The sequence below is a fragment of the Pocillopora verrucosa genome, chromosome 6, assembly GCF_036669915.1.
Source record: "Pocillopora verrucosa isolate sample1 chromosome 6, ASM3666991v2, whole genome shotgun sequence".
NCBI classification, from domain to species: domain Eukaryota; kingdom Metazoa; phylum Cnidaria; class Anthozoa; order Scleractinia; family Pocilloporidae; genus Pocillopora; species Pocillopora verrucosa.
Genome location: NC_089317.1, coordinates 23,453,838 through 23,467,339, shown reverse-complemented (window position 1 = coordinate 23,467,339; position 13,502 = coordinate 23,453,838). Strand labels below are relative to the sequence as shown.

At 38.4% G+C, this 13,502-nt stretch overlaps 1 long non-coding RNA gene and 2 pseudogenes across 1 annotated transcript; 2 read left to right on the top strand and 1 right to left on the bottom strand.

The window, feature by feature from the left end:
• Positions 1-64: 64 nt before the first annotated feature.
• LOC131779845 (uncharacterized) lies at positions 65-4,521 on the top strand (annotated as a pseudogene).
• A 311-nt stretch (positions 4,522-4,832) lies between these two features.
• LOC136281960 (uncharacterized) lies at positions 4,833-6,874 on the top strand (annotated as a pseudogene).
• A 2,221-nt stretch (positions 6,875-9,095) lies between these two features.
• Positions 9,096-11,088, bottom strand: LOC136281758 (uncharacterized). The gene is made up of 2 exons (XR_010717952.1): positions 11,044-11,088; positions 9,096-10,503 (listed from the first exon to the last, which is right to left on the bottom strand). It is a non-coding gene; the product is annotated as an uncharacterized lncRNA (long non-coding RNA).
• Between the last annotated feature and the right edge of the window lie 2,414 nt (positions 11,089-13,502).

Below are 13,502 nucleotides of genomic sequence, written 5' to 3'. Positions count from 1 at the left end.
GTTTTGAGGCCAACGAACGAAGACCATGCATTGAAAGCTCCCTGATAATAAGAACTGTCGGAAAATGGCAACCCCAGGGAGGTCGATAAAGTTCCACCTTTTTTTAACTGTGATAACACGTATATGTTAGACTCTGTAGAAAACTTATTGCTCAAAATGACAGAAGATCCTCACCTTAAAATATTGATGGATAAGCACAATTTTCGCCTAAGTGAAATGCCAAATATGTGTGAAAACATCATTCCTCGACTACAGATGGATTATGCCGTCCTTGTTGTCCATGCACATGAATCTCGTCTTTCTATCAACGAAGACAACGCTGGTATTGGCTATGCGAAGGTCTGCTGCGAGCGACTGGTGAGTCGACTGTAAACATATTGAAATTATTGTTTACACAATTTGTGCACTGGCAACCTATCGCTTCTTTCTTGAGATGATTTATCTGTGCAGTGCAAGATGTTAGAAAATTTCCTTACAAATGTGATAAATCGTCGTACTTCGAGAAGAAATCAAATCATAGGTGCCTAATGGTTATTTGCACGCTCTCATCTTATTTGGCTTCGGAGGAAAGGAGAAAAGAACGAAGCTGGATCCGTTGTTGATGCCGTTAATAGTGATAATAATACCAAATGACTCATGCACAAGATCTGACAATGTTTCATCAATGTGGTCGGCTTTTGAAACTTTCTTGAAATATATCTACACTCAAACGTAAAGGAAATCGTTAACCTACATTAAGCATCTTAGAGTGCTCTTACTAACTATAATTTTAATTTTATACAGCAAGGCAAAAAAATTTTTAGAGAGAAAAATTTATTTAGCTTAGGTCGAGATGCCTCACTTTTAGATCAGAGTCCATCATGATGACGTGAGAACTTTCGTTTTCTAGAATACCACGTGCCATTGATAGCGTGCGAGCCTCTGACCTGTCCTGTCGTATGATTATTGAGAGGAACTGTTAGGCTACTCATATTAGTTATAAAAAATATTTTCATTATAATATAAAATCAATTCAACTGAAGCCGATGATGAAAGTGTTGTGTCCATATTTCACTCTTTATTGTCAGGAGGATGATGTTCTTTAAGACTTTTTCACATATCATTTTATAAAATCGGTGGTAAAGTACAGCGATTGCTTTCGTTCAACCGTCACCTGAACAAAATACGCTAGTTTTCCAAGTTTTAATTCATTGAGATGTTTGGTACGAACAAAGATTGAAACTGAGATGTCACACATTTTCCGACATGCATGAGTGACATAATGGTATCATTATATCCCTTTTGCGGGGTTTTGGTCTGTTAATGAACATGGTTGACATACAGTTGTACAGTTGACAGAAGCACTCTGGAAAAAGCATGGAAAATTCTCCCCGTCAAGCTCCCTTTTAAATAATCGTTTATTTTTTCTATATAATACTTTACTCGACGTGGAGGTAACCGTGGACTCCAGGCAGCTTTCAAACCCTCTTTCAACTGGTCAAAGATAATAATGACAAATCAAAACGAACATTTCTGAGTGCCTGCACCCCCCCCCCCTCCCCCCCACACGACGGCCCCTTCTCTTCATGCTGTGGGGTAGAGAGGGGCACCAAAGAAATATGAGAGACACTGAGAACTTTAAAAAAGGAGCAACTTTTCACTCAACCAAGAAGTAAAGCCACTCTCAGCTGAACTGTCACCTGTGTAAAGGTGTAATACAATACATTTTGTCTTGTACTTCAAGGAAACAAAGTCTTGATCGTCATCGGTGGCGATAATGAATAAAGAGATGAAGACGAGGTAGAACAGGTTGTTATCTCACGCTGGGCACGAAGGAAAGTGGCGTCACAGTTTGATGAGGAGTATCTCGATGGAAGAAAAAGCTTCATTTTTTCTTGGAATAAAGCGCACAGAGAAATCCACGAGGAGGCACTAATGCACTATCTCAACCCTAATAAGAAAGAACAGAAGTTCGGGTATGAGCCAAATCAAAAGCCAACGACCTTTGCTCCGCCAATCAATGATTCTCCTGACAAGGTTTGGCCGTTTTTTGTGTTTATTTGTTTAAATCGATGATCAAGCATGTATCCGGCTCTAGACACACATAATGTAATATCAAGAGGAGAGGTAGCATCTAGTGCCACACAGGGATGAAAACGAAGTTCCTTTATGGTTGTACTCTCTGATAGTAACCTATAACCCGATCTGAACATTTGCTTATAACACAACCACTCTGAATTGCTTCCAAATTGAAAACTAAGAGAATTGGAAGAGAGAAATTGTCAGCTTACTATTCCATAGAGTACTATTCAGGTTGTGGAATTGCAATTTAGGGTCATCAGGTCTATTCATTGGTGTGTCCACTATTCCATTGTTCTTAATGTAAGTAAATTGTAGATAGGCATCTAAACATGTTAAGCCAAGATTCCTGTATTTGCTCATCAAGCTAATCTGGAGTCCCATATGTGACTTTTCTGATTGATTTGATATTTTGTTTCATTCATTTATTCATTCATTCATTCATTCCCGTTCTTTCGTTCCCTCCAATCCTATCCCTCCTTAATCTTTTGCTTCTCGCAGGACGGTATATCTGGTGATGATGTACCTCCTCTAGGAAAAGGAACCCAAAGAAGACTTAAAGGCCAAGAGGGAGGAAAATGTGAGTCCACGATTGGAGGCAAAAATGTTTCTCAGAGGCTGAACACTCATTTTAGAGGCAGCTTAGTTTATTCAAAGAATGATTGGGTTCAGATCAAATATTTATTTGAGAGCGTATGTTCGACCATCTCCTCGCCATGATAGGAGCAAGCATGGGCGTAATAAATTATTACTACACTAAGGATTACGCCAGGCAATACCAGTGGGAAAATTTTGTTTAAATATTTCACGAGGTAGCCGCTTTTAAGTAACTTACCGCTCGTTCGTTTGCTTTTAATTTTGGTTTTTTGATTTAGAGCTGTTGCATTATCTTACCTTCCATATTTAGTAACATTGCATGTCAACCATCGTTTTGAGCTTTCCGACATAAGCTCTACGCTTTACACTAGTCTCGAGTCCTTAAGGATCCCAAGAATCTTAAAGTTTAAGTTTAAAAGCCTCAAACTCTCACCCTCTGTCCCAGTTCCCAAGCACCAAATTGCATTACCTTAACCTCACTTTCCCAGTATTGGGCGAGGGCTGAAACACTCACAGGACGAAATTGCAAGAATCCGTAAACGGAAACGTGGCAGAAACATGTTAAACCGTTCTGGAAACACGACGGATAACCTGTGTTTCCGTTACCGGTTTCGTGACGTTTTCTCGCGTTTCCGTTGCTGCGTATACAACGGAACCGGACCACTTTTTGTGCATGTTAAACATAACGGAAACATGGAGTTGCATGTTTCCGCCACGTTTCAGAAATACGGAAACATGTGATTTCGTCCTGTGACTCAGTTAGGATTATTTTAACTATTTTTTAACCCTAAATCTATTCCAATCTACTCTTAGGGCCGGATCCTATTGACTCCCAACCGGAATTTCTCGAAGGTACCGTACTGCTGGATACACTTGTGCGTTTTGGAAGAATTTCGTATAAGAAAGAGGCCGTGAGTGTGTGGGACCGTAGATGGAAGCCGTCTGGAACAACTGTTCGCCACCTGTCGAGAGATTGGATGTTTTTACCTCTTGCAAATGTTAGATTTGTCGTATCAGCTAACGGTGGGGTCTCTTACAGTGTGCGACCTGAGAGTATTTGTAGTTGGGCGAGCATGCTGTGTTGTTTAAAGTTAGTCTGGGATTGCCTTACTTGGATTTGGTCTTGCATACTGTGGATTTTAGTAGCAGTATGTGAATGGCTCGGAACAAAAATCGACAGATGAAAACAGCTGTCCATAAAAATTATAAACATTTATGCCTAGTTAAACCTGACTTTGAAACAGACGACCAATTCCTGTTCCAGTTCATGTTCATGCAGCTTTAACATTTTTGTGCCGTGTGTTTCAAGTTTTATTGCAACTCATTAGATCAAGTTCAAACTACAGTCGAACGTCCTCTTAAAGACACCTCCTCATCGTGGATAGCTTCATAAAACCCGATCGTATTCTAGCATGCTTTCTTCTAAAACAAACCTCTGTAATATGCACTCTATCTTATACGAGAAAAGGGACAAAAAATCTTAGCTCAGAGTTGCTATATGTAAAACAAATTCCTGTTTTCAGTTACATGCTGAACACCAACAATTTATTTACCAAGGCTGAGCCTTACAAAAGTTAACACTGTGAAAATTAATAACCGATTAAGAACAACAAATTTTCAAGGAAAACAAATTCGAAAAGAAACAAAAACTGTTCAATCACCTGGCAGTACACCTGGTAATCTTATTTGTAATTTGTATTGTTATTTTATCAGTAATTTATGTTTATAATCGTAATTAGCTGGTTTTAGTTAATTAGGAGATGAAGAACCGTGTAGGATAGATACATTTTCAAAAAATCTCTACTTCTTTAATTTTTATTTACTGATTTCCTAACGATTGAGTGCCTTGGAAACACAGATTTTTAATATTTTGTTGAAGTATCTGTTGCGTGTTTTCACAGTTTAAATCAAGTAGGATTTTATTCCTTTATTCTTATATTTGTTTGCAGACCTCAGTCCAAGGTTCCAAAATTCTATTTTCCCCTGTAATGAAATAATCAAATCAGGGGGAATGGAAAGTGATGTGGACACTGTCTCGAAGCGGTCGAAATGTCTCAAGTCTGTTTAATAGGAACATTAAGGTCCGAATATCTAGCATTTTACACCATTCCACCTTACCCCACCCCACCCCCTATTCACCGCCACCTTAACTGAACGCCTCCAAGTAAGAGAGCGGGATGGACACCACCGACCTCGGATATCGCGAGAAGGAAGTGATTTGTTATGTTCTGATTTCGTGTTGTTTATCATGCTCGTCTATGCATGCAATACTGACAAGATAATGACCGTGTCACACACATTTTCAACCAAAGGTCATATTCGCTTGATTAATTGTCTTATCTTTCGAAGAAATCGTAGCTTTTAATTGCAGTAAGCTTCCTCTCTTTCGGAAGTTGTCGGTGATTTGGTGCCAGACGTATTGGGATACATTTAACTGAAATCTGTATTCTTGAGTGAACCCGTTGTTTTGTTCGCGAAACGTTTGAAGAAAAATGACAAAAATTTAAACTCTTCGCCTCAGGTATTCAGCCATTCTTACCCTTGCAGCTACAAGTATTTAAATAAACTAAAAAATTACTTTCATATTTTTTACAGTTACTGGTTTCAGTTAAGGATTTAAAAATGTAAACAAAAAAAAAGCGTCCACATACAGTTGCCGTGCACGTCATCAAAAGGTTCGTTACAAATGGAGGTAACGCACTATTCTGGGAATTCGTATTCCGGTAACGATAAGCAAGTAGACTTTGTTCGGCTGTGTGCGAAAAGGGTTTGCTTCCCTTTTCGTTGGTGAAATCATTCGAAATAAAAGTGCCAACATTTATCTTTTTAACTGTGATAATACTTGTAGTTTGGATCCAATAGAATTCTTGTTATTAACTGTGCAAAACGACTTGAAGATACGGTTTACGTTAGTCAAACGCATTTTTCGGCTGCGCGAAATGTCAGAGATGTGCGAGACAATTATTCCTGAACTGCAGATGGATTTTCGTGTCCATGCCCACGAATCGCGGCTCTCAATCAACGAAGACAACGCTGAAATTGGTTACGCAAGTCTCTACAGAGCTTTACAGGGAGCGACTGGTTAATCGAAACGATTGAGTAGATAGTGTTTTGTATCAGATCTTTTCACAGCGATAACGATACACTTTTTCCCTTTTATGACGATGTATACTCTGAAAATGTCTTTAATGTCTTCTAAGTTCCAGATAAAACAAACGATACATCGAGTCTCAAAATTGTGGCTGTGTGGCATTAATAATGCCTCTATTTATTATTCGTATTTTTGTTCGTGAGAACAAACATTAATTGGTGTGTATCTCCTAAGGAAGTCGAGTTTTCAATTTTACTCTCTTGATGAAAGAAAAGACGCGAACTATTGGTAACATTAACTTTCAAAGCTAATTGCTCAGTATTAACACTCTCGCTTCCGTGGAAAGGACTTAGTTCGTGTCTATGTTGGGACTAACCAAAAACGGAAGTTACTTCCGACCTCGCTTTGAGTTTCACTTTCACAAAACCATTCTATAATTGACTGTTTCTCGAAAAGAACATGAATATCTGAAAATAATGGACAAAAAAGTTGTATAGGTATTTGTTAAAGGCATGCTTAGGTGGAGAAAATGCATTTATTTCCACTGAAAACTCGATTTGTAGGGTATTGCTATATTTAGATATAGATATCTAATAGATGTGATGGTGTGTTTTTCAGTAAAATCACTTGCAATTTGAATTCAGTGATTTTAATGATGAAAATGATACAATAAATTATTTATTGTGTGTGTGTGTGTGCGTGTGTGTGTGTGTGTGTGTCCAACAGGGAGGGAGGTCTCTCCCCTCATCATCGACCTTTAGTCACTCATAACAGTTTTCAAATTGATTTATTTATTTTGTTATCCTAGGTGACAAGGTGTTGATTGTCATCGGTGGAGACAACGACTACAAAGATACAGACGAGGAAGACAGATCTATGATCTCGCTTTGGGCACGGAGAAAAGTGGCCTCGCAGTTCGGGGAGGAATATCTCGACGGAAGACAGAGCTTCATCTTTTCTTGAGACAAGCATTACAGGGAAATCCATAAGCGAGCATTGCTGCATTACTTTGATCCAAGCAAAACGGGAAAAAGAATAGAACACCAGCCAAAGCCACAGCCGCAACCAAAACCACAGCCAGAGCAACAGCTAAAGCCACAACCAAAGCTAATTCCTCAGGTAGTGTAAGAAAATTTAACGAGTTTCTCTGTATAAATAAAATAATTCTTGGACGTCACAAGAAAGGGGTAGAGTGGTTCACCAAAAGAACAAAGTTGTTAAACAGTCGGCAAAAATATATCGTCTAACACCATTGAGTGACTAAAATGTCACCCATAATCATAGGGTCTCGGTCAAAGTCAGCAAAAAGTTGTTCCCGTCTTGTTGTAGACTTCTAGCAATCCAGGTCTTCATTTATTACTACTCGCTCTTAGAATTCTCAGTGCGTTGATTTGCTCGATTATTTACTTTCCCTATCCAACCATCTTTTCCTTTTAGCCTCCAGCGGGGACGGGCAAGAGAGTAATAAACGTTTTATCGATCCTATAAGAAAAGGTGCATCGATATATGTATTTTTTTTTCTCTTATTCTTTTTTCTTTTCCTTCCCTTTTTTTTTTTTTTTTTTTGCGAAGTTCTGACAGCGAATGAAATTAATAATTCCATCTTTTTTCCGAGAAAGTACTCCTTATTTTCTCTTACGTTACCCATTAGCTGATTTTTTGTCCTGTCGTTCGTGATTCTTCTAATTATGAGTAATCAAGCTACATTAACTCCCTTTGATTTCAATCACTGCTTTCTCTGAACTTCAATTTACGGTTGCTGCGTCGAACTGGCAGCATTTAAGTGGAAATAGATTTGATTTAGCGATAGTTAAGAAAAGGGAAGCATCGTTTGCTGACTTGCTATTTGCTATTCATACGATTTGTTTACCACAGGCGTAAATATTGCGGTATGAACCAAGCTTATTCATGCCTGCCGTACATATATATTTATTTCTATTTCGCTCCACTGGTGAGTTGTAAGGCTTTAATAATAACAAAAATAATAAGCCAGTTTTTTTCAGATACTGTGTAATCTCGAAATTTGGTTGGTGAGAAGTGAATCAATGCGATGTTCCTATTCTTGAAAAGTTGAGAAGTAAAATTTCAACGACTTTTCCAAATGTTCACGCTGGACAAAAAAAGTCACTGATAACGCCGTTAAAACAAAAAAAGCGTTCTAGCGTGTTCTGAAAGACAACTGAATAGCGAAAAAAACTACACATAATTGTGATAACGGTAACGAGGATAATAGGTATAGTAACAATTATAAAATTAATTTCTTGGTTATATGCAATATTGTTCTCGCTATAGTATTGTGCTTTGTAGTAATGAGACTCAGAGGTATATAATGGCGATTGAACTTAATTAGTGGGGAGCAAGTTAGATGACCTGAAAACTATACGAGGATATTTCCCCATTTGGTGAAAGTTTAAAGAAAAAATGTAAGTTTGTCTTCAAATGCGTGTTGGGGTCGAAAGAAATTGTCTGGAGATTGAATCAGACACACAACATGTCTTAGGAAAAGAGAATAAGAATTTAACGTATATTTCGCCTGAGAGGGAAGCAGAGATATCGGGAGTTTACGTAAGGGGAATAAATACAGGCAGTAATTTGCGAGTTTGCAACATGACGTACATCAAACAAGCTAATATGGCCAAACGGGGATGGAGTCCTTGCACCACAAAACTTGATTTAGAAAGTAAGACTGAGCTTTAAAAATTCTGGACTCTCAAGCTTAGGTGTCGAGGGAAATGATATGAGAAGGTTGAACGAGGGGAATGATAACTGGGCTTTTATCTTGCAGCCGAAATTTGTAGGCGAGAAACATCAATATGAAGAAAATCAAGCAAGTAGTGAGTTAAGAAGTTCCCAGCAACAACCTAATTATGGAGTTAATGGCGTTAGTTTGCTAACTTTCAGTTGAGAATGGAACTATTTTTAAGGTTGATGGTACGTGTGGAGAATTGTGAGTCTGAAAGATCAAGGGATACCATATAAATTATTTTCCGCCGTCATCTTGCTCAGGAAAAGATTGATATATCATCAAACTTTTTCAAACTATATGAGAAAAATTCAAAACTAAATCATCATCTTAAAAAGAAATATTTCAGGTTTAATGCATAGAGCGCAAATCTATTTTGGCACCCTCCTATCTGGATTACACAAAAATGTAAAATTCTATTCCTTAATAATTATGGCTAGTATGGCTTTCTTTTAAAGAAGCACGACATGGAGGTTAACTAAGTCCAAGGCCCAAACACCCATACCCCCTACCCCCTACTCCACCAAAAAAAGGAAAAAAAGAAAAGAAAAGTGCGTCACATCAAATGGAGAAAATAGTCAGACCCTAAACAAGATCAGTCTAAAATCGAGTTATATCATTCCAAATGACACTTTATTATCACAGAAAAACATCATAAAGGCAATACTTACACTGACACGACCTAGATAGTCAACATTAATGGCGGCTGGCATTGATCATGAATGTTCATTACCACTATGTGACTTGTCCACTCTAACTAAACGAACGCAAAACCTATTTTTGAGAATTAAGCATACATGTTTCATATATACTCCGGCAATCACATATAAAAGGTGCGTAGAAACACTGCGAAAGGTTTCTTACAAGATTAACCTTATCGTATAAACCGAAAAGTTAGAGGTATCGCCAACTTGGATGGCGAGTAGCCTATCCTGGCAGAGCTTATTTCGGTTGGTTTCCTTGCCTTGGAAACAGCAATGAGTAATATTACATCCCCATGAGCAGAAGGTCAGGGCATTACAGATTACCTTCCAGCGTTACGAACAGTTTCGGTCCCTGACAGTTTCACAGAAAATCAATTTCTCCACTGTGCGCTTTGATGCACTGGGAGAGTAGTGTCTTACTTAGGAACACAACACAATAAACAGACTGAGGCTCGAGCTCATGTCTCCGAGATAATCACTTTTTGGGTAAATCAGGGTTGTCTGAAAACTATTGGAGCAAAATAAAGTGATCATTGAACCTGAGAGAAGAATCATTTTTTTTTTTTCATGCAAAATTCTATAACTGTATACAAACCCTACCCATGGATGATCATTTACTAAGATATAGATCTCACAAGATCACACAAGAATTAATGCACATGAAATGTGTCCATAATTTTCTTATACTTTCCAAAAGTCAGATTATTGATTGGGTATTATGTTTTAAATTGCTCGACTCTTTCTCTGCTTTAACCGCTCCCATAAGCCAGGTTATGATTGCGTAATTACGTTTTTTAATCGCTCGCTTATCGCTTTCACCTCTTCCATTAGCCAGGTTATGTATTGGGCAATTGTATTTTTTAATTGCTCGACTATCGCTTTCACCTCTTCAATAAGCCACTTAAAAAACTCACAAATATTCAAAAAGGGAAACAACACAAACAAAGACTGGTAAAGTTGTATACAAATCTGCTTGCAAGGCAAATGTAACCCGGAAAACAACCACCTCAAAATACCCAGAATGCACGCCCGTAATACAGCACTCAACCAGATCGCAATACTCTGTGGTCACACAATATGAGTGACCCCCCCGTTAGCTGTCGCAACAAATCTAATATTTGCAAGAGGTTTAAACATCCAATCGTTCGACAGCTCACGAACAGTCATTCCAGAAGGCTCCCATCTCTGATCCCATACATTGACGTCCTCCTCTTCATACGATATTCTTCCAAAGCGTATGACAGTCTCTAGCAGAACGGTACCTTCAAGATAGCATGGTGTGGGATCGACAGGTTCTCCCTTTGAGGGCCCTAAAGTTTGGTTGAAGAAATTCTTCAATAACAATTAAGAAGAGACATCAGCTAGCATGAGGATTTTGGGTTTTGGAAAGCTCAGGAAGGGCTAAAAGAGTCTGAGGCTTTCAAATTCAGTAAAGCCATGTAGGGATTCAGGACTTGGCCCTTGCAGATTCGGGACTCGAGGAATAGTTATGAGATCTATGATTTATGTATTAGGCGTCTTGTGGTGTCTGGTGGAGCTTGGTGATAGTTTTGGATTTTGGGTGTTAATGGTTTGATATCAATAATTGTACTATGAAGTAAGATTTGAAAGTCTTGACTTGGATCCAAACAATTAGTCTTTAGAGGCTCAAGGCCTCCTTCTGTAATTGTCAAGCTTGACGACAAAAGGTTCTGCGAAGAAATTTTTGTGGGAAACTAACAACAACTCCGTGCCAGTTACAGAGAATATTGTCATCCATTAAATGAGCTTTAATAGCAACCAGGGACCAATCCACACGAACAAAATTTCGTATTTAGAATTGGATTCTATTGGGAATACTTTGAACTCACCACTTCCTCCTCTTCGTCGAATCTCCTTGTCATCTTCAAATTCCTACGGTATAAAAAAACAATAGTCAGGACGGTAAACAGATAAGAAAGAAAACGACTAAAGATTAACAAAACGAAAAGAAATAATGTGAGAGGTATTCTAAAAATTGGACATTTAAATAGTCAGGAAATCAGGGAATATGAAGTTCGGTGAACCCTCATTCCTCGTCTAAATTTCATCAGTTTGTTACTGATTAGTGGAGAAAAGCACACTAAGACTGCCTATTCATCGGTCCACACGAATTCACTGTTCATATGAATATGATAAAAGAGAAGTACACGTGTCTGGTAGTTCTAGGATGTGGGTCACTCATTGCCACAATACTAGTGCATGCACCTGTCGAAAGGAAGAACTGATGAGCTGAGGAGTCTTTCACCTCCAGTTAAGGTTAATCTAAAACCGTCAGAAATATATAAGAAAGCAATTCAAATGAACTTTGCTTTCAATTCAAGCGGCAAAATTTGAAATTGTTTGTTAAACTTACCATCCCCATGCGCCATTTATTCCAACAATACAAACACTACAACTTTCTGAATTCCCCTCGTCGATTCCACCGCAAGAAATAACCTGTGCCACCCAAGCTTTGACTCGAATGTGAAGTACGAATCAAATAACATAACTGCTTCATCTTCGCGGCAATATGACGCCGGTATTTTGATTTTCCAATCGACAAGAACGGTGATCAAGAATCGATCGGTTTGTTTACCTCGTAAACGTGACCGCTGACCTGCTGCTGAGTGAAAACAGTTCGGTTCAGTGGCGAGGGGCGAGGGGTGGATGCGGGCAGATTATCAGAAGGTTTTTGGGAACATTCGATAAACATTAGGATTCTCAGTCTTAATGCGAAGGCATACTTCGTGTTGCAGACAACTTTTGTTTTACTTAGTATTCTTTTTATTTCAAATACACTTCGTTCCAAATAGGACTAGCATCAGTTCATAGATTTAAAAACAAATCTTTACCACGTAAATAAATGTGTTTAGATAATCGAGATAACCATTGAACCTCTTGTATCGCACCGGAAATAACTTGTCTTGTCTTTGCCCAACTCTGAGAGCGTGGAGCGGCGAAGACGCGAGATACGAGTCTCGCGTCTCGCGGATTCACCATGCTCACAGGATACGCGTGACCTCACTATCTTTAAGAAAAATAAGAGACTACTCGAAGTCTGTATTCCGTTCAACCATTTTATAAGAGTGACGCGAGTCTTTCAATTGAATGAGAAAGTCACAAACCCATTCTTTACCTCACTAGCGTAACCACTGACCACTCACGAATTACAGTAGGCTTCTCCTTTGACGCGGAAATTGAAATCGTATCGAATATACAAAGTTATAATGAGTTCCTTTAGATCTCCCGAACTTGTATCGCGTTGGAAACAATTACAAGTACAGGAAGAAGTCGTTCACAAGCGAGACGTTCATTATGTCTCAGGACTGCTTTTTGAATAGCAAAGATGGGAAAAAACTTTGGTTCATCGTGTGGCTTAAGTGGTTTGGTACGACTGTCTGAATACAATGACGAAGTAAAACATCATTTGATAAGCTGCCACCTGTCTAAAGAGGTTTTTAAGTGAAAATGAGCTAATCTTGGCAAGGATTGGCCTATTTCACCTCGCTCAGGAGGATAAACAAAAAAATGTGGATTTGCTATAGGCATCGCTACACTCTGGGGAAGTTTTGGAGAAGTGCAAAGGTAACACGTCAGTATCCTGATCATGATGGTGTCAGGAAGCGTATCCAAGGCAGAGATGTAATTACCTTGCATATGTCTCAGGACGTTCAAAAGCTGTTTGGAGTTATTATTCTAGTTGAATCAGGTGGTCTTCAGTAACATTTTCTGTTATCTATTTTTGTCACGTGACATATCTGCTCGAAAAGAGAAGAAATTCTTTATTAGATGAAGGGTACTTAAGTACACATCACTTTGAAAAAAAAAAATAGATCTATGTGTAAGTGCTTTTCATCACAGATGGAAATATGTACAAAGTTGCTCGGTTGATAATCATTAATGTTTTTGTAGAAGATCAAATCACCTGACAACGCAATCTACTTACTCATGCGTACGGTTCACAATTATTTGCGGTCAGTTTTCCTCAGTTTGTATGATTCTCATTAACCGATATGATTAAATTTGCAGACTAAAACACCCCTTATTTGATTAAGAATAATAATAAAAGTAATGATGGATGGATGCTACTGGGCTTTACTTTAACTGAGAAATTTGCAATCGCTTACCTCAGCTCACTGTGTCCCATGCCGAAAGAAGCACAAGAAAAAAGTTGATGATAGTGAGTCTTGGCTGAGACAAGAAGAATTAGAGAAGAATCTACGGTCCCCAGAAACGCCACTTTTAAACACGAGACAACTAAGGTAAATTGAATGAATTGTTATTTGTTTTATTTAAAACTATCGTTTAG